Source organism: Anomaloglossus baeobatrachus, unplaced genomic scaffold (assembly GCF_048569485.1).
Source record: "Anomaloglossus baeobatrachus isolate aAnoBae1 unplaced genomic scaffold, aAnoBae1.hap1 Scaffold_2628, whole genome shotgun sequence".
NCBI classification, from domain to species: domain Eukaryota; kingdom Metazoa; phylum Chordata; class Amphibia; order Anura; family Aromobatidae; genus Anomaloglossus; species Anomaloglossus baeobatrachus.
Genome location: NW_027442164.1, coordinates 25628 through 51448, shown reverse-complemented (window position 1 = coordinate 51448; position 25821 = coordinate 25628). Strand labels below are relative to the sequence as shown.

Sequence of the window (25821 nt, the reverse complement as noted above, 5' to 3'; positions counted from 1 at the left end):
TCCAGGGTCGTCAGTCCTGGGGCACGTTGTACCATAGCCCCCCACCCTTACTCAGTCTAATAGCCTCGATCCTGGTAGGGCCATGTTTTCCTCTAGATGAATATACTATCCACCCAGAGTACTAGCAAGCGCAACCTTCCAGTGTGCATTGTATCATTGTACTAAGGTGGCCTGGAGCTTAACCCACCTCTTCGAACAACACTACACTGATAAGAACAGATACTACACTTGATCTTAGCCAAAAGGCCGAGAAGCGATAACCAGAATTGGTTTGGGCCTCGAGTGGCACCCTGGCCTATGCCGGACACATCTTAGGGAGAGAGAGCGAGAGGGAGACAAACCCACGCCTACACAAGACATTTTGTCACCCAAGCCAACCCTTGAAAAGGCTGCTTTGCAGAGCAAAAACAAGAAGAATGGTGCGTTTTGCAGCCGCCGCCCACTGCAATGAATCTGAATAACTCCTCCTTTAGGGCGCAAGCAACTCCCCTCCCCCTTGCAGTCTTTCCAATTCACGATACAAAAAGACGGACAGGACAGGTTGCCTGACTTTCCGTCACTGCCACCCTTTGCCATCCTTACCCGTAGAAAGCCCTTTCATCATCCCCAAACCCTAATCTTTTCCCTTTCCTTCCCAGCCCCCAAACCCTGCCCTCTGTACCTTTCTCACCACCCGCTTCCCTTCTCCTGTCATCCCCCTACCACCCGGGAAAAAAAGAGATTGCCCCCTCCTTCCACTAGCCCACCCTCCCACCCAAAGAACAACTTCTTCTGCGCAGCTTGTTTTCTAGGCAGCAGCGCTATTGTGATGTCATCGGGGGGCATTGTGACAAGCCGCCAGTGTTCCGTCTCTTCATGTTGTGCACTGTTCAAACCGAAAATACATCAACAGGCAGGCTACAGAAAAGCTTACTAACAAAGGTTAGAGAGGGGCTTTCTCAGAGGGCTTTTTACAGTTTGTCTATTCCCAATTAGCCGGTTTAGTATACTTAATGAAAGTACTAATTCTTTCATAGGCCGCCCATTCTTAGTATTTGACGTTCAGGTAACAACAGGTAACTTTATTTGGAGTGGAAGCAGAGAGATAACACCAGATGCCAATTGTAGATCCTCTCACACCTGTGGTCACTGCAGCATCTGACTCCACTTTGTCCAAAAGGGATCTATTCCATTCAATTACACATGATCTAGATTAGACTGACAACAAGATACTGCACGGGACATAGCAGAGTTGGTGAAGTTGAGTGGTGATGAGTTTGCTATTTGGATGAATAAAGCAAGTAAAAAGTGTGTTAGATAAAAATTCATTTCAATTCGCTAATCGGGCTAATATGAATCAGGTGAATCGAGTTCTGCTTTTGGAAACTGGGTTAAGAAGGGGTGCACCGTTCCTGGAGGTACTGCAATACCAGGTCAATGCGTGGAGTGGACAGAGCAAGCTCTTTTTCCATCTCCCTGTTCTAAAAATCCATTTAATATATGGTCCCCAGATAGGGGACGTATCAGATATTAAACTGATAAGAACAGATACTACACTTGATCTTAGCCAAAAGGCCGAGAAGCGATAACCAGAATTGGTTTGGGCCTCGAGTGGCACCCTGGCCTATGCCGGACACATCTTAGGGAGAGAGAGCGAGAGGGAGACAAACCCACGCCTACACAAGACATTTTGTCACCCAAGCCAACCCTTGAAAAGGCTGCTTTGCAGAGCAAAAACAAGAAGAATGGTGCGTTTTGCAGCCGCCGCCCACTGCAATGAATCTGAATAACTCCTCCTTTAGGGCGCAAGCAACTCCCCTCCCCCTTGCAGTCTTTCCAATTCACGATACAAAAAGACGGACAGGACAGGTTGCCTGACTTTCCGTCACTGCCACCCTTTGCCATCCTTACCCGTAGAAAGCCCTTTCATCATCCCCAAACCCTAATCTTTTCCCTTTCCTTCCCAGCCCCCAAACCCTGCCCTCTGTACCTTTCTCACCACCCGCTTCCCTTCTCCTGTCATCCCCCTACCACCCGGGAAAAAAAGAGATTGCCCCCTCCTTCCACTAGCCCACCCTCCCACCCAAAGAACAACTTCTTCTGCGCAGCTTGTTTTCTAGGCAGCAGCGCTATTGTGATGTCATCGGGGGGCATTGTGACAAGCCGCCAGTGTTCCGTCTCTTCATGTTGTGCACTGTTCAAACCGAAAATACATCAACAGGCAGGCTACAGAAAAGCTTACTAACAAAGGTTAGAGAGGGGCTTTCTCAGAGGACTTTTTACAGTTTGTCTATTCCCAATTAGCCGGTTTAGTATACTTAATGAAAGTACTAATTCTTTCATAGGCCGCCCATTCTTAGTATTTGACGTTCAGGTAACAACAGGTAACTTTATTTGGAGTGGAAGCAGAGAGATAACACCAGATGCCAATTGTAGATCCTCTCACACCTGTGGTCACTGCAGCATCTGACTCCACTTTGTCCAAAAGGGATCTATTCCATTCAATTACACATGATCTAGATTAGACTGACAACAAGATACTGCACGGGACATAGCAGAGTTGGTGAAGTTGAGTGGTGATGAGTTTGCTATTTGGATGAATAAAGCAAGTAAAAAGTGTGTTAGATAAAAATTCATTTCAATTCGCTAATCGGGCTAATATGAATCAGGTGAATCGAGTTCTGCTTTTGGAAACTGGGTTAAGAAGGGGTGCACCGTTCCTGGAGGTACTGCAATACCAGGTCAATGCGTGGAGTGGACAGAGCAAGCTCTTTTTCCATCTCCCTGTTCTAAAAATCCATTTAATATATGGTCCCCAGATAGGGGACGTATCAGATATTAAACTGATAAGAACAGATACTACACTTGATCTTAGCCAAAAGGCCGAGAAGCGATAACCAGAATTGGTTTGGGCCTCGAGTGGCACCCTGGCCTATGCCGGACACATCTTAGGGAGAGAGAGCGAGAGGGAGACAAACCCACGCCTACACAAGACATTTTGTCACCCAAGCCAACCCTTGAAAAGGCTGCTTTGCAGAGCAAAAACAAGAAGAATGGTGCGTTTTGCAGCCGCCGCCCACTGCAATGAATCTGAATAACTCCTCCTTTAGGGCGCAAGCAACTCCCCTCCCCCTTGCAGTCTTTCCAATTCACGATACAAAAAGACGGACAGGACAGGTTGCCTGACTTTCCGTCACTGCCACCCTTTGCCATCCTTACCCGTAGAAAGCCCTTTCATCATCCCCAAACCCTAATCTTTTCCCTTTCCTTCCCAGCCCCCAAACCCTGCCCTCTGTACCTTTCTCACCACCCGCTTCCCTTCTCCTGTCATCCCCCTACCACCCGGGAAAAAAAGAGATTGCCCCCTCCTTCCACTAGCCCACCCTCCCACCCAAAGAACAACTTCTTCTGCGCAGCTTGTTTTCTAGGCAGCAGCGCTATTGTGATGTCATCGGGGGGCATTGTGACAAGCCGCCAGTGTTCCGTCTCTTCATGTTGTGCACTGTTCAAACCGAAAATACATCAACAGGCAGGCTACAGAAAAGCTTACTAACAAAGGTTAGAGAGGGGCTTTCTCAGAGGGCTTTTTACAGTTTGTCTATTCCCAATTAGCCGGTTTAGTATACTTAATGAAAGTACTAATTCTTTCATAGGCCGCCCATTCTTAGTATTTGACGTTCAGGTAACAACAGGTAACTTTATTTGGAGTGGAAGCAGAGAGATAACACCAGATGCCAATTGTAGATCCTCTCACACCTGTGGTCACTGCAGCATCTGACTCCACTTTGTCCAAAAGGGATCTATTCCATTCAATTACACATGATCTAGATTAGACTGACAACAAGATACTGCACGGGACATAGCAGAGTTGGTGAAGTTGAGTGGTGATGAGTTTGCTATTTGGATGAATAAAGCAAGTAAAAAGTGTGTTAGATAAAAATTCATTTCAATTCGCTAATCGGGCTAATATGAATCAGGTGAATCGAGTTCTGCTTTTGGAAACTGGGTTAAGAAGGGGTGCACCGTTCCTGGAGGTACTGCAATACCAGGTCAATGCGTGGAGTGGACAGAGCAAGCTCTTTTTCCATCTCCCTGTTCTAAAAATCCATTTAATATATGGTCCCCAGATAGGGGACGTATCAGATATTAAACTGATAAGAACAGATACTACACTTGATCTTAGCCAAAAGGCCGAGAAGCGATAACCAGAATTGGTTTGGGCCTCGAGTGGCACCCTGGCCTATGCCGGACACATCTTAGGGAGAGAGAGCGAGAGGGAGACAAACCCACGCCTACACAAGACATTTTGTCACCCAAGCCAACCCTTGAAAAGGCTGCTTTGCAGAGCAAAAACAAGAAGAATGGTGCGTTTTGCAGCCGCCGCCCACTGCAATGAATCTGAATAACTCCTCCTTTAGGGCGCAAGCAACTCCCCTCCCCCTTGCAGTCTTTCCAATTCACGATACAAAAAGACGGACAGGACAGGTTGCCTGACTTTCCGTCACTGCCACCCTTTGCCATCCTTACCCGTAGAAAGCCCTTTCATCATCCCCAAACCCTAATCTTTTCCCTTTCCTTCCCAGCCCCCAAACCCTGCCCTCTGTACCTTTCTCACCACCCGCTTCCCTTCTCCTGTCATCCCCCTACCACCCGGGAAAAAAAGAGATTGCCCCCTCCTTCCACTAGCCCACCCTCCCACCCAAAGAACAACTTCTTCTGCGCAGCTTGTTTTCTAGGCAGCAGCGCTATTGTGATGTCATCGGGGGGCATTGTGACAAGCCGCCAGTGTTCCGTCTCTTCATGTTGTGCACTGTTCAAACCGAAAATACATCAACAGGCAGGCTACAGAAAAGCTTACTAACAAAGGTTAGAGAGGGGCTTTCTCAGAGGGCTTTTTACAGTTTGTCTATTCCCAATTAGCCGGTTTAGTATACTTAATGAAAGTACTAATTCTTTCATAGGCCGCCCATTCTTAGTATTTGACGTTCAGGTAACAACAGGTAACTTTATTTGGAGTGGAAGCAGAGAGATAACACCAGATGCCAATTGTAGATCCTCTCACACCTGTGGTCACTGCAGCATCTGACTCCACTTTGTCCAAAAGGGATCTATTCCATTCAATTACACATGATCTAGATTAGACTGACAACAAGATACTGCACGGGACATAGCAGAGTTGGTGAAGTTGAGTGGTGATGAGTTTGCTATTTGGATGAATAAAGCAAGTAAAAAGTGTGTTAGATAAAAATTCATTTCAATTCGCTAATCGGGCTAATATGAATCAGGTGAATCGAGTTCTGCTTTTGGAAACTGGGTTAAGAAGGGGTGCACCGTTCCTGGAGGTACTGCAATACCAGGTCAATGCGTGGAGTGGACAGAGCAAGCTCTTTTTCCATCTCCCTGTTCTAAAAATCCATTTAATATATGGTCCCCAGATAGGGGACGTATCAGATATTAAACTGATAAGAACAGATACTACACTTGATCTTAGCCAAAAGGCCGAGAAGCGATAACCAGAATTGGTTTGGGCCTCGAGTGGCACCCTGGCCTATGCCGGACACATCTTAGGGAGAGAGAGCGAGAGGGAGACAAACCCACGCCTACACAAGACATTTTGTCACCCAAGCCAACCCTTGAAAAGGCTGCTTTGCAGAGCAAAAACAAGAAGAATGGTGCGTTTTGCAGCCGCCGCCCACTGCAATGAATCTGAATAACTCCTCCTTTAGGGCGCAAGCAACTCCCCTCCCCCTTGCAGTCTTTCCAATTCACGATACAAAAAGACGGACAGGACAGGTTGCCTGACTTTCCGTCACTGCCACCCTTTGCCATCCTTACCCGTAGAAAGCCCTTTCATCATCCCCAAACCCTAATCTTTTCCCTTTCCTTCCCAGCCCCCAAACCCTGCCCTCTGTACCTTTCTCACCACCCGCTTCCCTTCTCCTGTCATCCCCCTACCACCCGGGAAAAAAAGAGATTGCCCCCTCCTTCCACTAGCCCACCCTCCCACCCAAAGAACAACTTCTTCTGCGCAGCTTGTTTTCTAGGCAGCAGCGCTATTGTGATGTCATCGGGGGGCATTGTGACAAGCCGCCAGTGTTCCGTCTCTTCATGTTGTGCACTGTTCAAACCGAAAATACATCAACAGGCAGGCTACAGAAAAGCTTACTAACAAAGGTTAGAGAGGGGCTTTCTCAGAGGGCTTTTTACAGTTTGTCTATTCCCAATTAGCCGGTTTAGTATACTTAATGAAAGTACTAATTCTTTCATAGGCCGCCCATTCTTAGTATTTGACGTTCAGGTAACAACAGGTAACTTTATTTGGAGTGGAAGCAGAGAGATAACACCAGATGCCAATTGTAGATCCTCTCACACCTGTGGTCACTGCAGCATCTGACTCCACTTTGTCCAAAAGGGATCTATTCCATTCAATTACACATGATCTAGATTAGACTGACAACAAGATACTGCACGGGACATAGCAGAGTTGGTGAAGTTGAGTGGTGATGAGTTTGCTATTTGGATGAATAAAGCAAGTAAAAAGTGTGTTAGATAAAAATTCATTTCAATTCGCTAATCGGGCTAATATGAATCAGGTGAATCGAGTTCTGCTTTTGGAAACTGGGTTAAGAAGGGGTACACCGTTCCTGGAGGTACTGCAATACCAGGTCAATGCGTGGAGTGGACAGAGCAAGCTCTTTTTCCATCTCCCTGTTCTAAAAATCCATTTAATATATGGTCCCCAGATAGGGGACGTATCAGATATTAAACTGATAAGAACAGATACTACACTTGATCTTAGCCAAAAGGCCGAGAAGCGATAACCAGAATTGGTTTGGGCCTCGAGTGGCACCCTGGCCTATGCCGGACACATCTTAGGGAGAGAGAGCGAGAGGGAGACAAACCCACGCCTACACAAGACATTTTGTCACCCAAGCCAACCCTTGAAAAGGCTGCTTTGCAGAGCAAAAACAAGAAGAATGGTGCGTTTTGCAGCCGCCGCCCACTGCAATGAATCTGAATAACTCCTCCTTTAGGGCGCAAGCAACTCCCCTCCCCCTTGCAGTCTTTCCAATTCACGATACAAAAAGACGGACAGGACAGGTTGCCTGACTTTCCGTCACTGCCACCCTTTGCCATCCTTACCCGTAGAAAGCCCTTTCATCATCCCCAAACCCTAATCTTTTCCCTTTCCTTCCCAGCCCCCAAACCCTGCCCTCTGTACCTTTCTCACCACCCGCTTCCCTTCTCCTGTCATCCCCCTACCACCCGGGAAAAAAAGAGATTGCCCCCTCCTTCCACTAGCCCACCCTCCCACCCAAAGAACAACTTCTTCTGCGCAGCTTGTTTTCTAGGCAGCAGCGCTATTGTGATGTCATCGGGGGGCATTGTGACAAGCCGCCAGTGTTCCGTCTCTTCATGTTGTGCACTGTTCAAACCGAAAATACATCAACAGGCAGGCTACAGAAAAGCTTACTAACAAAGGTTAGAGAGGGGCTTTCTCAGAGGGCTTTTTACAGTTTGTCTATTCCCAATTAGCCGGTTTAGTATACTTAATGAAAGTACTAATTCTTTCATAGGCCGCCCATTCTTAGTATTTGACGTTCAGGTAACAACAGGTAACTTTATTTGGAGTGGAAGCAGAGAGATAACACCAGATGCCAATTGTAGATCCTCTCACACCTGTGGTCACTGCAGCATCTGACTCCACTTTGTCCAAAAGGGATCTATTCCATTCAATTACACATGATCTAGATTAGACTGACAACAAGATACTGCACGGGACATAGCAGAGTTGGTGAAGTTGAGTGGTGATGAGTTTGCTATTTGGATGAATAAAGCAAGTAAAAAGTGTGTTAGATAAAAATTCATTTCAATTCGCTAATCGGGCTAATATGAATCAGGTGAATCGAGTTCTGCTTTTGGAAACTGGGTTAAGAAGGGGTGCACCGTTCCTGGAGGTACTGCAATACCAGGTCAATGCGTGGAGTGGACAGAGCAAGCTCTTTTTCCATCTCCCTGTTCTAAAAATCCATTTAATATATGGTCCCCAGATAGGGGACGTATCAGATATTAAACTGATAAGAACAGATACTACACTTGATCTTAGCCAAAAGGCCGAGAAGCGATAACCAGAATTGGTTTGGGCCTCGAGTGGCACCCTGGCCTATGCCGGACACATCTTAGGGAGAGAGAGCGAGAGGGAGACAAACCCACGCCTACACAAGACATTTTGTCACCCAAGCCAACCCTTGAAAAGGCTGCTTTGCAGAGCAAAAACAAGAAGAATGGTGCGTTTTGCAGCCGCCGCCCACTGCAATGAATCTGAATAACTCCTCCTTTAGGGCGCAAGCAACTCCCCTCCCCCTTGCAGTCTTTCCAATTCACGATACAAAAAGACGGACAGGACAGGTTGCCTGACTTTCCGTCACTGCCACCCTTTGCCATCCTTACCCGTAGAAAGCCCTTTCATCATCCCCAAACCCTAATCTTTTCCCTTTCCTTCCCAGCCCCCAAACCCTGCCCTCTGTACCTTTCTCACCACCCGCTTCCCTTCTCCTGTCATCCCCCTACCACCCGGGAAAAAAGAGATTGCCCCCTCCTTCCACTAGCCCACCCTCCCACCCAAAGAACAACTTCTTCTGCGCAGCTTGTTTTCTAGGCAGCAGCGCTATTGTGATGTCATCGGGGGGCATTGTGACAAGCCGCCAGTGTTCCGTCTCTTCATGTTGTGCACTGTTCAAACCGAAAATACATCAACAGGCAGGCTACAGAAAAGCTTACTAACAAAGGTTAGAGAGGGGCTTTCTCAGAGGGCTTTTTACAGTTTGTCTATTCCCAATTAGCCGGTTTAGTATACTTAATGAAAGTACTAATTCTTTCATAGGCCGCCCATTCTTAGTATTTGACGTTCAGGTAACAACAGGTAACTTTATTTGGAGTGGAAGCAGAGAGATAACACCAGATGCCAATTGTAGATCCTCTCACACCTGTGGTCACTGCAGCATCTGACTCCACTTTGTCCAAAAGGGATCTATTCCATTCAATTACACATGATCTAGATTAGACTGACAACAAGATACTGCACGGGACATAGCAGAGTTGGTGAAGTTGAGTGGTGATGAGTTTGCTATTTGGATGAATAAAGCAAGTAAAAAGTGTGTTAGATAAAAATTCATTTCAATTCGCTAATCGGGCTAATATGAATCAGGTGAATCGAGTTCTGCTTTTGGAAACTGGGTTAAGAAGGGGTGCACCGTTCCTGGAGGTACTGCAATACCAGGTCAATGCGTGGAGTGGACAGAGCAAGCTCTTTTTCCATCTCCCTGTTCTAAAAATCCATTTAATATATGGTCCCCAGATAGGGGACGTATCAGATATTAAACTGATAAGAACAGATACTACACTTGATCTTAGCCAAAAGGCCGAGAAGCGATAACCAGAATTGGTTTGGGCCTCGAGTGGCACCCTGGCCTATGCCGGACACATCTTAGGGAGAGAGAGCGAGAGGGAGACAAACCCACGCCTACACAAGACATTTTGTCACCCAAGCCAACCCTTGAAAAGGCTGCTTTGCAGAGCAAAAACAAGAAGAATGGTGCGTTTTGCAGCCGCCGCCCACTGCAATGAATCTGAATAACTCCTCCTTTAGGGCGCAAGCAACTCCCCTCCCCCTTGCAGTCTTTCCAATTCACGATACAAAAAGACGGACAGGACAGGTTGCCTGACTTTCCGTCACTGCCACCCTTTGCCATCCTTACCCGTAGAAAGCCCTTTCATCATCCCCAAACCCTAATCTTTTCCCTTTCCTTCCCAGCCCCCAAACCCTGCCCTCTGTACCTTTCTCACCACCCGCTTCCCTTCTCCTGTCATCCCCCTACCACCCGGGAAAAAAAGAGATTGCCCCCTCCTTCCACTAGCCCACCCTCCCACCCAAAGAACAACTTCTTCTGCGCAGCTTGTTTTCTAGGCAGCAGCGCTATTGTGATGCCATCGGGGGGCATTGTGACAAGCCGCCAGTGTTCCGTCTCTTCATGTTGTGCACTGTTCAAACCGAAAATACATCAACAGGCAGGCTACAGAAAAGCTTACTAACAAAGGTTAGAGAGGGGCTTTCTCAGAGGGCTTTTTACAGTTTGTCTATTCCCAATTAGCCGGTTTAGTATACTTAATGAAAGTACTAATTCTTTCATAGGCCGCCCATTCTTAGTATTTGACGTTCAGGTAACAACAGGTAACTTTATTTGGAGTGGAAGCAGAGAGATAACACCAGATGCCAATTGTAGATCCTCTCACACCTGTGGTCACTGCAGCATCTGACTCCACTTTGTCCAAAAGGGATCTATTCCATTCAATTACACATGATCTAGATTAGACTGACAACAAGATACTGCACGGGACATAGCAGAGTTGGTGAAGTTGAGTGGTGATGAGTTTGCTATTTGGATGAATAAAGCAAGTAAAAAGTGTGTTAGATAAAAATTCATTTCAATTCGCTAATCGGGCTAATATGAATCAGGTGAATCGAGTTCTGCTTTTGGAAACTGGGTTAAGAAGGGGTGCACCGTTCCTGGAGGTACTGCAATACCAGGTCAATGCGTGGAGTGGACAGAGCAAGCTCTTTTTCCATCTCCCTGTTCTAAAAATCCATTTAATATATGGTCCCCAGATAGGGGACGTATCAGATATTAAACTGATAAGAACAGATACTACACTTGATCTTAGCCAAAAGGCCGAGAAGCGATAACCAGAATTGGTTTGGGCCTCGAGTGGCACCCTGGCCTATGCCGGACACATCTTAGGGAGAGAGAGCGAGAGGGAGACAAACCCACGCCTACACAAGACATTTTGTCACCCAAGCCAACCCTTGAAAAGGCTGCTTTGCAGAGCAAAAACAAGAAGAATGGTGCGTTTTGCAGCCGCCGCCCACTGCAATGAATCTGAATAACTCCTCCTTTAGGGCGCAAGCAACTCCCCTCCCCCTTGCAGTCTTTCCAATTCACGATACAAAAAGACGGACAGGACAGGTTGCCTGACTTTCCATCACTGCCACCCTTTGCCATCCTTACCCGTAGAAAGCCCTTTCATCATCCCCAAACCCTAATCTTTTCCCTTTCCTTCCCAGCCCCCAAACCCTGCCCTCTGTACCTTTCTCACCACCCGCTTCCCTTCTCCTGTCATCCCCCTACCACCCGGGAAAAAAAGAGATTGCCCCCTCCTTCCACTAGCCCACCCTCCCACCCAAAGAACAACTTCTTCTGCGCAGCTTGTTTTCTAGGCAGCAGCGCTATTGTGATGTCATCGGGGGGCATTGTGACAAGCCGCCAGTGTTCCGTCTCTTCATGTTGTGCACTGTTCAAACCGAAAATACATCAACAGGCAGGCTACAGAAAAGCTTACTAACAAAGGTTAGAGAGGGGCTTTCTCAGAGGGCTTTTTACAGTTTGTCTTTTCCCAATTAGCCGGTTTAGTATACTTAATGAAAGTACTAATTCTTTCATAGGCCGCCCATTCTTAGTATTTGACGTTCAGGTAACAACAGGTAACTTTATTTGGAGTGGAAGCAGAGAGATAACACCAGATGCCAATTGTAGATCCTCTCACACCTGTGGTCACTGCAGCATCTGACTCCACTTTGTCCAAAAGGGATCTATTCCATTCAATTACACATGATCTAGATTAGACTGACAACAAGATACTGCACGGGACATAGCAGAGTTGGTGAAGTTGAGTGGTGATGAGTTTGCTATTTGGATGAATAAAGCAAGTAAAAAGTGTGTTAGATAAAAATTCATTTCAATTCGCTAATCGGGCTAATATGAATCAGGTGAATCGAGTTCTGCTTTTGGAAACTGGGTTAAGAAGGGGTGCACCGTTCCTGGAGGTACTGCAATACCAGGTCAATGCGTGGAGTGGACAGAGCAAGCTCTTTTTCCATCTCCCTGTTCTAAAAATCCATTTAATATATGGTCCCCAGATAGGGGACGTATCAGATATTAAACTGATAAGAACAGATACTACACTTGATCTTAGCCAAAAGGCCGAGAAGCGATAACCAGAATTGGTTTGGGCCTCGAGTGGCACCCTGGCCTATGCCGGACACATCTTAGGGAGAGAGAGCGAGAGGGAGACAAACCCACGCCTACACAAGACATTTTGTCACCCAAGCCAACCCTTGAAAAGGCTGCTTTGCAGAGCAAAAACAAGAAGAATGGTGCGTTTTGCACCCGCCGCCCACTGCAATGAATCTGAATAACTCCTCCTTTAGGGCGCAAGCAACTCCCCTCCCCCTTGCAGTCTTTCCAATTCACGATACAAAAAGACGGACAGGACAGGTTGCCTGACTTTCCGTCACTGCCACCCTTTGCCATCCTTACCCGTAGAAAGCCCTTTCATCATCCCCAAACCCTAATCTTTTCCCTTTCCTTCCCAGCCCCCAAACCCTGCCCTCTGTACCTTTCTCACCACCCGCTTCCCTTCTCCTGTCATCCCCCTACCACCCGGGAAAAAAAGAGATTGCCCCCTCCTTCCACTAGCCCACCCTCCCACCCAAAGAACAACTTCTTCTGCGCAGCTTGTTTTCTAGGCAGCAGCGCTATTGTGATGTCATCGGGGGGCATTGTGACAAGCCGCCAGTGTTCCGTCTCTTCATGTTGTGCACTGTTCAAACCGAAAATACATCAACAGGCAGGCTACAGAAAAGCTTACTAACAAAGGTTAGAGAGGGGCTTTCTCAGAGGGCTTTTTACAGTTTGTCTATTCCCAATTAGCCGGTTTAGTATACTTAATGAAAGTACTAATTCTTTCATAGGCCGCCCATTCTTAGTATTTGACGTTCAGGTAACAACAGGTAACTTTATTTGGAGTGGAAGCAGAGAGATAACACCAGATGCCAATTGTAGATCCTCTCACACCTGTGGTCACTGCAGCATCTGACTCCACTTTGTCCAAAAGGGATCTATTCCATTCAATTACACATGATCTAGATTAGACTGACAACAAGATACTGCACGGGACATAGCAGAGTTGGTGAAGTTGAGTGGTGATGAGTTTGCTATTTGGATGAATAAAGCAAGTAAAAAGTGTGTTAGATAAAAATTCATTTCAATTCGCTAATCGGGCTAATATGAATCAGGTGAATCGAGTTCTGCTTTTGGAAACTGGGTTAAGAAGGGGTGCACCGTTCCTGGAGGTACTGCAATACCAGGTCAATGCGTGGAGTGGACAGAGCAAGCTCTTTTTCCATCTCCCTGTTCTAAAAATCCATTTAATATATGGTCCCCAGATAGGGGACGTATCAGATATTAAACTGATAAGAACAGATACTACACTTGATCTTAGCCAAAAGGCCGAGAAGCGATAACCAGAATTGGTTTGGGCCTCGAGTGGCACCCTGGCCTATGCCGGACACATCTTAGGGAGAGAGAGCGAGAGGGAGACAAACCCACGCCTACACAAGACATTTTGTCACCCAAGCCAACCCTTGAAAAGGCTGCTTTGCAGAGCAAAAACAAGAAGAATGGTGCGTTTTGCAGCCGCCGCCCACTGCAATGAATCTGAATAACTCCTCCTTTAGGGCGCAAGCAACTCCCCTCCCCCTTGCAGTCTTTCCAATTCACGATACAAAAAGACGGACAGGACAGGTTGCCTGACTTTCCGTCACTGCCACCCTTTGCCATCCTTACCCGTAGAAAGCCCTTTCATCATCCCCAAACCCTAATCTTTTCCCTTTCCTTCCCAGCCCCCAAACCCTGCCCTCTGTACCTTTCTCACCACCCGCTTCCCTTCTCCTGTCATCCCCCTACCACCCGGGAAAAAAAGAGATTGCCCCCTCCTTCCACTAGCCCACCCTCCCACCCAAAGAACAACTTCTTCTGCGCAGCTTGTTTTCTAGGCAGCAGCGCTATTGTGATGTCATCGGGGGGCATTGTGACAAGCCGCCAGTGTTCCGTCTCTTCATGTTGTGCACTGTTCAAACCGAAAATACATCAACAGGCAGGCTACAGAAAAGCTTACTAACAAAGGTTAGAGAGGGGCTTTCTCAGAGGGCTTTTTACAGTTTGTCTATTCCCAATTAGCCGGTTTAGTATACTTAATGAAAGTACTAATTCTTTCATAGGCCGCCCATTCTTAGTATTTGACGTTCAGGTAACAACAGGTAACTTTATTTGGAGTGGAAGCAGAGAGATAACACCAGATGCCAATTGTAGATCCTCTCACACCTGTGGTCACTGCAGCATCTGACTCCACTTTGTCCAAAAGGGATCTATTCCATTCAATTACACATGATCTAGATTAGACTGACAACAAGATACTGCACGGGACATAGCAGAGTTGGTGAAGTTGAGTGGTGATGAGTTTGCTATTTGGATGAATAAAGCAAGTAAAAAGTGTGTTAGATAAAAATTCATTTCAATTCGCTAATCGGGCTAATATGAATCAGGTGAATCGAGTTCTGCTTTTGGAAACTGGGTTAAGAAGGGGTGCACCGTTCCTGGAGGTACTGCAATACCAGGTCAATGCGTGGAGTGGACAGAGCAAGCTCTTTTTCCATCTCCCTGTTCTAAAAATCCATTTAATATATGGTCCCCAGATAGGGGACGTATCAGATATTAAACTGATAAGAACAGATACTACACTTGATCTTAGCCAAAAGGCCGAGAAGCGATAACCAGAATTGGTTTGGGCCTCGAGTGGCACCCTGGCCTATGCCGGACACATCTTAGGGAGAGAGAGCGAGAGGGAGACAAACCCACGCCTACACAAGACATTTTGTCACCCAAGCCAACCCTTGAAAAGGCTGCTTTGCAGAGCAAAAACAAGAAGAATGGTGCGTTTTGCAGCCGCCGCCCACTGCAATGAATCTGAATAACTCCTCCTTTAGGGCGCAAGCAACTCCCCTCCCCCTTGCAGTCTTTCCAATTCACGATACAAAAAGACGGACAGGACAGGTTGCCTGACTTTCCGTCACTGCCACCCTTTGCCATCCTTACCCGTAGAAAGCCCTTTCATCATCCCCAAACCCTAATCTTTTCCCTTTCCTTCCCAGCCCCCAAACCCTGCCCTCTGTACCTTTCTCACCACCCGCTTCCCTTCTCCTGTCATCCCCCTACCACCCGGGAAAAAAAGAGATTGCCCCCTCCTTCCACTAGCCCACCCTCCCACCCAAAGAACAACTTCTTCTGCGCAGCTTGTTTTCTAGGCAGCAGCGCTATTGTGATGTCATCGGGGGGCATTGTGACAAGCCGCCAGTGTTCCGTCTCTTCATGTTGTGCACTGTTCAAACCGAAAATACATCAACAGGCAGGCTACAGAAAAGCTTACTAACAAAGGTTAGAGAGGGGCTTTCTCAGAGGGCTTTTTACAGTTTGTCTATTCCCAATTAGCCGGTTTAGTATACTTAATGAAAGTACTAATTCTTTCATAGGCCGCCCATTCTTAGTATTTGACGTTCAGGTAACAACAGGTAACTTTATTTGGAGTGGAAGCAGAGAGATAACACCAGATGCCAATTGTAGATCCTCTCACACCTGTGGTCACTGCAGCATCTGACTCCACTTTGTCCAAAAGGGATCTATTCCATTCAATTACACATGATCTAGATTAGACTGACAACAAGATACTGCACGGGACATAGCAGAGTTGGTGAAGTTGAGTGGTGATGAGTTTGCTATTTGGATGAATAAAGCAAGTAAAAAGTGTGTTAGATAAAAATTCATTTCAATTCGCTAATCGGGCTAATATGAATCAGGTGAATCGAGTTCTGCTTTTGGAAACTGGGTTAAGAAGGGGTGCACCGTTCCTGGAGGTACTGCAATACCAGGTCAATGCGTGGAGTGGACAGAGCAAGCTCTTTTTCCATCTCCCTGTTCTAAAAATCCATTTAATATATGGTCCCCAGATAGGGGACGTATCAGATATTAAACTGATAAGAACAGATACTACACTTGATCTTAGCCAAAAGGCCGAGAAGCGATAACCAGAATTGGTTTGGGCCTCGAGTGGCACCCTGGCCTATGCCGGACACATCTTAGGGAGAGAGAGCGAGAGGGAGACAAACCCACGCCTACACAAGACATTTTGTCACCCAAGCCAACCCTTGAAAAGGCTGCTTTGCAGAGCAAAAACAAGAAGAATGGTGCGTTTTGCAGCCGCCGCCCACTGCAATGAATCTGAATAACTCCTCCTTTAGGGCGCAAGCAACTCCCCTCCCCCTTGCAGTCTTTCCAATTCACGATACAAAAAGACGGACAGGACAGGTTGCCTGACTTTCCGTCACTGCCACCCTTTGCCATCCTTACCCGTAGAAAGCCCTTTCATCATCCCCAAACCCTAATCTTTTCCCTTTCCTTCCCAGCCCCCAAACCCTGCCCTCTGTACCTTTCTCACCACCCGCTTCCCTTCTCCTGTCATCCCCCTACCACCCGGGAAAAAAAGAGATTGCCCCCTCCTTCCACTAGCCCACCCTCCCACCCAAAGAACAACTTCTTCTGCGCAGCTTGTTTTCTAGGCAGCAGCGCTATTGTGATGTCATCGGGGGGCATTGTGACAAGCCGCCAGTGTTCCGTCTCTTCATGTTGTGCACTGTTCAAACCGAAAATACATCAACAGGCAGACTACAGAAAAGCTTACTAACAAAGGTTAGAGAGGGGCTTTCTCAGAGGGCTTTTTACAGTTTGTCTATTCCCAATTAGCCGGTTTAGTATACTTAATGAAAGTACTAATTCTTTCATAGGCCGCCCATTCTTAGTATTTGACGTTCAGGTAACAACAGGTAACTTTATTTGGAGTGGAAGCAGAGAGATAACACCAGATGCCAATTGTAGATCCTCTCACACCTGTGGTCACTGCAGCATCTGACTCCACTTTGTCCAAAAGGGATCTATTCCATTCAATTACACATGATCTAGATTAGACTGACAACAAGATACTGCACGGGACATAGCAGAGTTGGTGAAGTTGAGTGGTGATGAGTTTGCTATTTGGATGAATAAAGCAAGTAAAAAGTGTGTTAGATAAAAATTCATTTCAATTCGCTAATCGGGCTAATATGAATCAGGTGAATCGAGTTCTGCTTTTGGAAACTGGGTTAAGAAGGGGTGCACCGTTCCTGGAGGTACTGCAATACCAGGTCAATGCGTGGAGTGGACAGAGCAAGCTCTTTTTCCATCTCCCTGTTCTAAAAATCCATTTAATATATGGTCCCCAGATAGGGGACGTATCAGATATTAAACTGATAAGAACAGATACTACACTTGATCTTAGCCAAAAGGCCGAGAAGCGATAACCAGAATTGGTTTGGGCCTCGAGTGGCACCCTGGCCTATGCCGGACACATCTTAGGGAGAGAGAGCGAGAGGGAGACAAACCCACGCCTACACAAGACATTTTGTCACCCAAGCCAACCCTTGAAAAGGCTGCTTTGCAGAGCAAAAACAAGAAGAATGGTGCGTTTTGCAGCCGCCGCCCACTGCAATGAATCTGAATAACTCCTCCTTTAGGGCGCAAGCAACTCCCCTCCCCCTTGCAGTCTTTCCAATTCACGATACAAAAAGACGGACAGGACAGGTTGCCTGACTTTCCGTCACTGCCACCCTTTGCCATCCTTACCCGTAGAAAGCCCTTTCATCATCCCCAAACCCTAATCTTTTCCCTTTCCTTCCCAGCCCCCAAACCCTGCCCTCTGTACCTTTCTCACCACCCGCTTCCCTTCTCCTGTCATCCCCCTACCACCCGGGAAAAAAAGAGATTGCCCCCTCCTTCCACTAGCCCACCCTCCCACCCAAAGAACAACTTCTTCTGCGCAGCTTGTTTTCTAGGCAGCAGCGCTATTGTGATGTCATCGGGGGGCATTGTGACAAGCCGCCAGTGTTCCGTCTCTTCATGTTGTGCACTGTTCAAACCGAAAATACATCAACAGGCAGGCTACAGAAAAGCTTACTAACAAAGGTTAGAGAGGGGCTTTCTCAGAGGGCTTTTTACAGTTTGTCTATTCCCAATTAGCCGGTTTAGTATACTTAATGAAAGTACTAATTCTTTCATAGGCCGCCCATTCTTAGTATTTGACGTTCAGGTAACAACAGGTAACTTTATTTGGAGTGGAAGCAGAGAGATAACACCAGATGCCAATTGTAGATCCTCTCACACCTGTGGTCACTGCAGCATCTGACTCCACTTTGTCCAAAAGGGATCTATTCCATTCAATTACACATGATCTAGATTAGACTGACAACAAGATACTGCACGGGACATAGCAGAGTTGGTGAAGTTGAGTGGTGATGAGTTTGCTATTTGGATGAATAAAGCAAGTAAAAAGTGTGTTAGATAAAAATTCATTTCAATTCGCTAATCGGGCTAATATGAATCAGGTGAATCGAGTTCTGCTTTTGGAAACTGGGTTAAGAAGGGGTGCACCGTTCCTGGAGGTACTGCAATACCAGGTCAATGCGTGGAGTGGACAGAGCAAGCTCTTTTTCCATCTCCCTGTTCTAAAAATCCATTTAATATATGGTCCCCAGATAGGGGACGTATCAGATATTAAACTGATAAGAACAGATACTACACTTGATCTTAGCCAAAAGGCCGAGAAGCGATAACCAGAATTGGTTTGGGCCTCGAGTGGCACCCTGGCCTATGCCGGACACATCTTAGGGAGAGAGAGCGAGAGGGAGACAAACCCACGCCTACACAAGACATTTTGTCACCCAAGCCAACCCTTGAAAAGGCTGCTTTGCAGAGCAAAAACAAGAAGAATGGTGCGTTTTGCAGCCGCCGCCCACTGCAATGAATCTGAATAACTCCTCCTTTAGGGCGCAAGCAACTCCCCTCCCCCTTGCAGTCTTTCCAATTCACGATACAAAAAGACGGACAGGACAGGTTGCCTGACTTTCCGTCACTGCCACCCTTTGCCATCCTTACCCGTAGAAAGCCCTTTCATCATCCCCAAACCCTAATCTTTTCCCTTTCCTTCCCAGCCCCCAAACCCTGCCCTCTGTACCTTTCTCACCACCCGCTTCCCTTCTCCTGTCATCCCCCTACCACCCGGGAAAAAAAGAGATTGCCCCCTCCTTCCACTAGCCCACCCTCCCACCCAAAGAACAACTTCTTCTGCGCAGCTTGTTTTCTAGGCAGCAGCGCTATTGTGATGTCATCGGGGGGCATTGTGACAAGCCGCCAGTGTTCCGTCTCTTCATGTTGTGCACTGTTCAAACCGAAAATACATCAACAGGCAGGCTACAGAAAAGCTTACTAACAAAGGTTAGAGAGGGGCTTTCTCAGAGGGCTTTTTACAGTTTGTCTATTCCCAATTAGCCGGTTTAGTATACTTAATGAAAGTACTAATTCTTTCATAGGCCGCCCATTCTTAGTATTTGACGTTCAGGTAACAACAGGTAACTTTATTTGGAGTGGAAGCAGAGAGATAACACCAGATGCCAATTGTAGATCCTCTCACACCTGTGGTCACTGCAGCATCTGACTCCACTTTGTCCAAAAGGGATCTATTCCATTCAATTACACATGATCTAGATTAGACTGACAACAAGATACTGCACGGGACATAGCAGAGTTGGTGAAGTTGAGTGGTGATGAGTTTGCTATTTGGATGAATAAAGCAAGTAAAAAGTGTGTTAGATAAAAATTCATTTCAATTCGCTAATCGGGCTAATATGAATCAGGTGAATCGAGTTCTGCTTTTGGAAACTGGGTTAAGAAGGGGTGCACCGTTCCTGGAGGTACTGCAATACCAGGTCAATGCGTGGAGTGGACAGAGCAAGCTCTTTTTCCATCTCCCTGTTCTAAAAATCCATTTAATATATGGTCCCCAGATAGGGGACGTATCAGATATTAAACTGATAAGAACAGATACTACACTTGATCTTAGCCAAAAGGCCGAGAAGCGATAACCAGAATTGGTTTGGGCCTCGAGTGGCACCCTGGCCTATGCCGGACACATCTTAGGGAGAGAGAGCGAGAGGGAGACAAACCCACGCCTACACAAGACATTTTGTCACCCAAGCCAACCCTTGAAAAGGCTGCTTTGCAGAGCAAAAACAAGAAGAATGGTGCGTTTTGCAGCCGCCGCCCACTGCAATGAATCTGAATAACTCCTCCTTTAGGGCGCAAGCAACTCCCCTCCCCCTTGCAGTCTTTCCAATTCACGATACAAAAAGACGGACAGGACAGGTTGCCTGACTTTCCGTCACTGCCACCCTTTGCCATCCTTACCCGTAGAAAGCCCTTTCATCATCCCCAAACCCTAATCTTTTCCCTTTCCTTCCCAGCCCCCAAACCCTGCCCTCTGTACCTTTCTCACCACCCGCTTCCCTTCTCCTGTCATCCCCCTACCACCCGGGAAAAAAAGAGATTGCCCCCTCCTTCCACTAGCCCACCCTCCCACCCAAAGAACAACTTCTTCTGCGCAGCTTGTTTTCTAGGCAGCAGCGCTATTGTGATGTCATCGGGGGGCATTGTGACAAGCCGCCAGTGTTCCGTCTCTTCATGTTGTGCACTGTTCAAACCGAAAATACATCAACAGGCAGGCTACAGAAAAGCTTACTAACAAAGGTTAGAGAGGGGCTTTCTCAGAGGGCTTTTTACAGTTTGTCTATTCCCAATTAGCCGGTTTAGTATACTTAATGAAAGTACTAATTCTTTCATAGGCCGCCCATTCTTAGTATTTGACGTTCAGGTAACAACAGGTAACTTTATTTGGAGTGGAAGCAGAGAGATAACACCAGATGCCAATTGTAGATCCTCTCACACCTGTGGTCACTGCAGCATCTGACTCCACTTTGTCCAAAAGGGATCTATTCCATTCAATTACACATGATCTAGATTAGACTGACAACAAGATACTGCACGGGACATAGCAGAGTTGGTGAAGTTGAGTGGTGATGAGTTTGCTATTTGGATGAATAAAGCAAGTAAAAAGTGTGTTAGATAAAAATTCATTTCAATTCGCTAATCGGGCTAATATGAATCAGGTGAATCGAGTTCTGCTTTTGGAAACTGGGTTAAGAAGGGGTGCACCGTTCCTGGAGGTACTGCAATACCAGGTCAATGCGTGGAGTGGACAGAGCAAGCTCTTTTTCCATCTCCCTGTTCTAAAAATCCATTTAATATATGGTCCCCAGATAGGGGACGTATCAGATATTAAACTGATAAGAACAGATACTACACTTGATCTTAGCCAAAAGGCCGAGAAGCGATAACCAGAATTGGTTTGGGCCTCGAGTGGCACCCTGGCCTATGCCGGACACATCTTAGGGAGAGAGAGCGAGAGGGAGACAAACCCACGCCTACACAAGACATTTTGTCACCCAAGCCAACCCTTGAAAAGGCTGCTTTGCAGAGCAAAAACAAGAAGAATGGTGCGTTTTGCAGCCGCCGCCCACTGCAATGAATCTGAATAACTCCTCCTTTAGGGCGCAAGCAACTCCCCTCCCCCTTGCAGTCTTTCCAATTCACGATACAAAAAGACGGACAGGACAGGTTGCCTGACTTTCCGTCACTGCCACCCTTTGCCATCCTTACCCGTAGAAAGCCCTTTCATCATCCCCAAACCCTAATCTTTTCCCTTTCCTTCCCAGCCCCCAAACCCTGCCCTCTGTACCTTTCTCACCACCCGCTTCCCTTCTCCTGTCATCCCCCTACCACCCGGGAAAAAAAGAGATTGCCCCCTCCTTCCACTAGCCCACCCTCCCACCCAAAGAACAACTTCTTCTGCGCAGCTTGTTTTCTAGGCAGCAGCGCTATTGTGATGTCATCGGGGGGCATTGTGACAAGCCGCCAGTGTTCCGTCTCTTCATGTTGTGCACTGTTCAAACCGAAAATACATCAACAGGCAGGCTACAGAAAAGCTTACTAACAAAGGTTAGAGAGGGGCTTTCTCAGAGGGCTTTTTACAGTTTGTCTATTCCCAATTAGCCGGTTTAGTATACTTAATGAAAGTACTAATTCTTTCATAGGCCGCCCATTCTTAGTATTTGACGTTCAGGTAACAACAGGTAACTTTATTTGGAGTGGAAGCAGAGAGATAACACCAGATGCCAATTGTAGATCCTCTCACACCTGTGGTCACTGCAGCATCTGACTCCACTTTGTCCAAAAGGGATCTATTCCATTCAATTACACATGATCTAGATTAGACTGACAACAAGATACTGCACGGGACATAGCAGAGTTGGTGAAGTTGAGTGGTGATGAGTTTTCTATTTGGATGAATAAAGCAAGTAAAAAGTGTGTTAGATAAAAATTCATTTCAATTCGCTAATCGGGCTAATATGAATCAGGTGAATCGAGTTCTGCTTTTGGAAACTGGGTTAAGAAGGGGTGCACCGTTCCTGGAGGTACTGCAATACCAGGTCAATGCGTGGAGTGGACAGAGCAAGCTCTTTTTCCATCTCCCTGTTCTAAAAATCCATTTAATATATGGTCCCCAGATAGGGGACGTATCAGATATTAAACTGATAAGAACAGATTTTTTTTAAGTTGGCTATCCCGACAGGGACAATCCGATCATACCAAAATCGGTCCATCGAGTTTGGATGACAAGTCACCCAATATTTACATAATTGCCCGAAGGCACGCCGGTCACCGCACAAAAGCGACAGAGCCGCGAGTGATCGCCTCCCGAGCCCGGGAACCAACCAGCACAAGGGGACGTAAGCACCAGAAGGCGCAACAATCCCCGAGGCCGGCGGTTGTGCAAGCCTGGGCCCCTCCCAGCCAAGACCAAGGAAAACCCAATGAAGGGACTACACTTGATCTTAGCCAAAAGGCCGAGAAGCGATAACCAGAATTGGTTTGGGCCTCGAGTGGCACCCTGGCCTATGCCGGACACATCTTAGGGAGAGAGAGCGAGAGGGAGACAAACCCACGCCTACACAAGACATTTTGTCACCCAAGCCAACCCTTGAAAAGGCTGCTTTGCAGAGCAAAAACAAGAAGAATGGTGCGTTTTGCAGCCGCCGCCCACTGCAATGAATCTGAATAACTCCTCCTTTAGGGCGCAAGCAACTCCCCTCCCCCTTGCAGTCTTTCCAATTCACGATACAAAAAGACGGACAGGACAGGTTGCCTGACTTTCCGTCACTGCCACCCTTTGCCATCCTTACCCGTAGAAAGCCCTTTCATCATCCCCAAACCCTAATCTTTTCCCTTTCCTTCCCAGCCCCCAAACCCTGCCCTCTGTACCTTTCTCACCACCCGCTTCCCTTCTCCTGTCATCCCCCTACCACCCGGGAAAAAAAGAGATTGCCCCCTCCTTCCACTAGCCCACCCTCCCACCCAAAGAACAACTTCTTCTGCGCAGCTTGTTTTCTAGGCAGCAGCGCTATTGTGATGTCATCGGGGGGCATTGTGACAAGCCGCCAGTGTTCCGTCTCTTCATGTTGTGCACTGTTCAAACCGAAAATACATCAACAGGCAGGCTACAGAAAAGCTTACTAACAAAGGTTAGAGAGGGGCTTTCTCAGAGGGCTTTTTACAGTTTGTCTATTCCCAATTAGCCGGTTTAGTATACTTAATGAAAGTACTAATTCTTTCATAGGCCGCCCATTCTTAGTATTTGACGTTCAGGTAACAACAGGTAACTTTATTTGGAGTGGAAGCAGAGAGATAACACCAGATGCCAATTGTAGATCCTCTCACACCTGTGGTCACTGCAGCATCTGACTCCACTTTGTCCAAAAGGGATCTATTCCATTCAATTACACATGATCTAGATTAGACTGACAACAAGATACTGCACGGGACATAGCAGAGTTGGTGAAGTTGAGTGGTGATGAGTTTGCTATTTGGATGAATAAAGCAAGTAAAAAGTGTGTTAGACAAAAATTCATTTCAATTCGCTAATCGGGCTAATATGAATCAGGTGAATCGAGTTCTGCTTTTGGAAACTGGGTTAAGAAGGGGTGCACCGTTCCTGGAGGTACTGCAATACCAGGTCAATGCGTGGAGTGGACAGAGCAAGCTCTTTTTCCATCTCCCTGTTCTAAAAATCCATTTAATATATGGTCCCCAGATAGGGGACGTATCAGATATTAAACTGATAAGAACAGATACTACACTTGATCTTAGCCAAAAGGCCGAGAAGCGATAACCAGAATTGGTTTGGGCCTCGAGTGGCACCCTGGCCTATGCCGGACACATCTTAGGGAGAGAGAGCGAGAGGGAGACAAACCCACGCCTACACAAGACATTTTGTCACCCAAGCCAACCCTTGAAAAGGCTGCTTTGCAGAGCAAAAACAAGAAGAATGGTGCGTTTTGCAGCCGCCGCCCACTGCAATGAATCTGAATAACTCCTCCTTTAGGGCGCAAGCAACTCCCCTCCCCCTTGCAGTCTTTCCAATTCACGATACAAAAAGACGGACAGGACAGGTTGCCTGACTTTCCGTCACTGCCACCCTTTGCCATCCTTACCCGTAGAAAGCCCTTTCATCATCCCCAAACCCTAATCTTTTCCCTTTCCTTCCCAGCCCCCAAACCCTGCCCTCTGTACCTTTCTCACCACCCGCTTCCCTTCTCCTGTCATCCCCCTACCACCCGGGAAAAAAAGAGATTGCCCCCTCCTTCCACTAGCCCACCCTCCCACCCAAAGAACAACTTCTTCTGCGCAGCTTGTTTTCTAGGCAGCAGCGCTATTGTGATGTCATCGGGGGGCATTGTGACAAGCCGCCAGTGTTCCGTCTCTTCATGTTGTGCACTGTTCAAACCGAAAATACATCAACAGGCAGGCTACAGAAAAGCTTACTAACAAAGGTTAGAGAGGGGCTTTCTCAGAGGGCTTTTTACAGTTTGTCTATTCCCAATTAGCCGGTTTAGTATACTTAATGAAAGTACTAATTCTTTCATAGGCCGCCCATTCTTAGTATTTGACGTTCAGGTAACAACAGGTAACTTTATTTGGAGTGGAAGCAGAGAGATAACACCAGATGCCAATTGTAGATCCTCTCACACCTGTGGTCACTGCAGCATCTGACTCCACTTTGTCCAAAAGGGATCTATTCCATTCAATTACACATGATCTAGATTAGACTGACAACAAGATACTGCACGGGACATAGCAGAGTTGGTGAAGTTGAGTGGTGATGAGTTTGCTATTTGGATGAATAAAGCAAGTAAAAAGTGTGTTAGATAAAAATTCATTTCAATTCGCTAATCGGGCTAATATGAATCAGGTGAATCGAGTTCTGCTTTTGGAAACTGGGTTAAGAAGGGGTGCACCGTTCCTGGAGGTACTGCAATACCAGGTCAATGCGTGGAGTGGACAGAGCAAGCTCTTTTTCCATCTCCCTGTTCTAAAAATCCATTTAATATATGGTCCCCAGATAGGGGACGTATCAGATATTAAACTGATAAGAACAGATACTACACTTGATCTTAGCCAAAAGGCCGAGAAGCGATAACCAGAATTGGTTTGGGCCTCGAGTGGCACCCTGGCCTATGCCGGACACATCTTAGGGAGAGAGAGCGAGAGGGAGACAAACCCACGCCTACACAAGACATTTTGTCACCCAAGCCAACCCTTGAAAAGGCTGCTTTGCAGAGCAAAAACAAGAAGAATGGTGCGTTTTGCAGCCGCCGCCCACTGCAATGAATCTGAATAACTCCTCCTTTAGGGCGCAAGCAACTCCCCTCCCCCTTGCAGTCTTTCCAATTCACGATACAAAAAGACGGACAGGACAGGTTGCCTGACTTTCCGTCACTGCCACCCTTTGCCATCCTTACCCGTAGAAAGCCCTTTCATCATCCCCAAACCCTAATCTTTTCCCTTTCCTTCCCAGCCCCCAAACCCTGCCCTCTGTACCTTTCTCACCACCCGCTTCCCTTCTCCTGTCATC

At 46.9% G+C, this 25821-nt stretch overlaps 18 non-coding genes and 2 pseudogenes across 18 annotated transcripts; all 20 read right to left on the bottom strand.

The window, feature by feature from the left end:
- Positions 1–82: 82 nt before the first annotated feature.
- LOC142264153 (U2 spliceosomal RNA) lies at positions 83–258 on the bottom strand (annotated as a pseudogene).
- Positions 259–1375: 1117 nt separating this feature from the next.
- On the bottom strand, positions 1376–1566 carry LOC142264183 (U2 spliceosomal RNA). The gene has a single exon (XR_012730760.1). It is a non-coding gene; the product is annotated as a U2 spliceosomal RNA (small nuclear RNA).
- A 1117-nt stretch (positions 1567–2683) lies between these two features.
- LOC142264181 (U2 spliceosomal RNA) lies at positions 2684–2874 on the bottom strand. Its single transcript, XR_012730758.1, has one exon. It is a non-coding gene; the product is annotated as a U2 spliceosomal RNA (small nuclear RNA).
- A 1117-nt stretch (positions 2875–3991) lies between these two features.
- LOC142264180 (U2 spliceosomal RNA) lies at positions 3992–4182 on the bottom strand. Its single transcript, XR_012730757.1, has one exon. It is a non-coding gene; the product is annotated as a U2 spliceosomal RNA (small nuclear RNA).
- A 1117-nt stretch (positions 4183–5299) lies between these two features.
- LOC142264179 (U2 spliceosomal RNA) lies at positions 5300–5490 on the bottom strand. Its single transcript, XR_012730756.1, has one exon. It is a non-coding gene; the product is annotated as a U2 spliceosomal RNA (small nuclear RNA).
- A 1117-nt stretch (positions 5491–6607) lies between these two features.
- On the bottom strand, positions 6608–6798 carry LOC142264135 (U2 spliceosomal RNA). Its single transcript, XR_012730723.1, has one exon. It is a non-coding gene; the product is annotated as a U2 spliceosomal RNA (small nuclear RNA).
- A 1117-nt stretch (positions 6799–7915) lies between these two features.
- Positions 7916–8106, bottom strand: LOC142264177 (U2 spliceosomal RNA). Its single transcript, XR_012730755.1, has one exon. It is a non-coding gene; the product is annotated as a U2 spliceosomal RNA (small nuclear RNA).
- Positions 8107–9222: 1116 nt separating this feature from the next.
- On the bottom strand, positions 9223–9413 carry LOC142264176 (U2 spliceosomal RNA). Its single transcript, XR_012730754.1, has one exon. It is a non-coding gene; the product is annotated as a U2 spliceosomal RNA (small nuclear RNA).
- A 1117-nt stretch (positions 9414–10530) lies between these two features.
- LOC142264175 (U2 spliceosomal RNA) lies at positions 10531–10721 on the bottom strand. The gene has a single exon (XR_012730753.1). It is a non-coding gene; the product is annotated as a U2 spliceosomal RNA (small nuclear RNA).
- A 1117-nt stretch (positions 10722–11838) lies between these two features.
- LOC142264174 (U2 spliceosomal RNA) lies at positions 11839–12029 on the bottom strand. Its single transcript, XR_012730752.1, has one exon. It is a non-coding gene; the product is annotated as a U2 spliceosomal RNA (small nuclear RNA).
- A 1117-nt stretch (positions 12030–13146) lies between these two features.
- LOC142264173 (U2 spliceosomal RNA) lies at positions 13147–13337 on the bottom strand. Its single transcript, XR_012730751.1, has one exon. It is a non-coding gene; the product is annotated as a U2 spliceosomal RNA (small nuclear RNA).
- A 1117-nt stretch (positions 13338–14454) lies between these two features.
- Positions 14455–14645, bottom strand: LOC142264172 (U2 spliceosomal RNA). The gene has a single exon (XR_012730750.1). It is a non-coding gene; the product is annotated as a U2 spliceosomal RNA (small nuclear RNA).
- Positions 14646–15762: 1117 nt separating this feature from the next.
- LOC142264171 (U2 spliceosomal RNA) lies at positions 15763–15953 on the bottom strand. Its single transcript, XR_012730749.1, has one exon. It is a non-coding gene; the product is annotated as a U2 spliceosomal RNA (small nuclear RNA).
- A 1117-nt stretch (positions 15954–17070) lies between these two features.
- Positions 17071–17261, bottom strand: LOC142264169 (U2 spliceosomal RNA). Its single transcript, XR_012730747.1, has one exon. It is a non-coding gene; the product is annotated as a U2 spliceosomal RNA (small nuclear RNA).
- A 1117-nt stretch (positions 17262–18378) lies between these two features.
- LOC142264168 (U2 spliceosomal RNA) lies at positions 18379–18569 on the bottom strand. The gene has a single exon (XR_012730746.1). It is a non-coding gene; the product is annotated as a U2 spliceosomal RNA (small nuclear RNA).
- Positions 18570–19686: 1117 nt separating this feature from the next.
- On the bottom strand, positions 19687–19877 carry LOC142264166 (U2 spliceosomal RNA). Its single transcript, XR_012730745.1, has one exon. It is a non-coding gene; the product is annotated as a U2 spliceosomal RNA (small nuclear RNA).
- A 1117-nt stretch (positions 19878–20994) lies between these two features.
- Positions 20995–21185, bottom strand: LOC142264165 (U2 spliceosomal RNA). Its single transcript, XR_012730744.1, has one exon. It is a non-coding gene; the product is annotated as a U2 spliceosomal RNA (small nuclear RNA).
- Positions 21186–22302: 1117 nt separating this feature from the next.
- LOC142264148 (U2 spliceosomal RNA) lies at positions 22303–22509 on the bottom strand (annotated as a pseudogene).
- Positions 22510–23885: 1376 nt separating this feature from the next.
- On the bottom strand, positions 23886–24076 carry LOC142264164 (U2 spliceosomal RNA). Its single transcript, XR_012730743.1, has one exon. It is a non-coding gene; the product is annotated as a U2 spliceosomal RNA (small nuclear RNA).
- A 1117-nt stretch (positions 24077–25193) lies between these two features.
- Positions 25194–25384, bottom strand: LOC142264163 (U2 spliceosomal RNA). The gene has a single exon (XR_012730742.1). It is a non-coding gene; the product is annotated as a U2 spliceosomal RNA (small nuclear RNA).
- Positions 25385–25821: the final 437 nt, after the last annotated feature.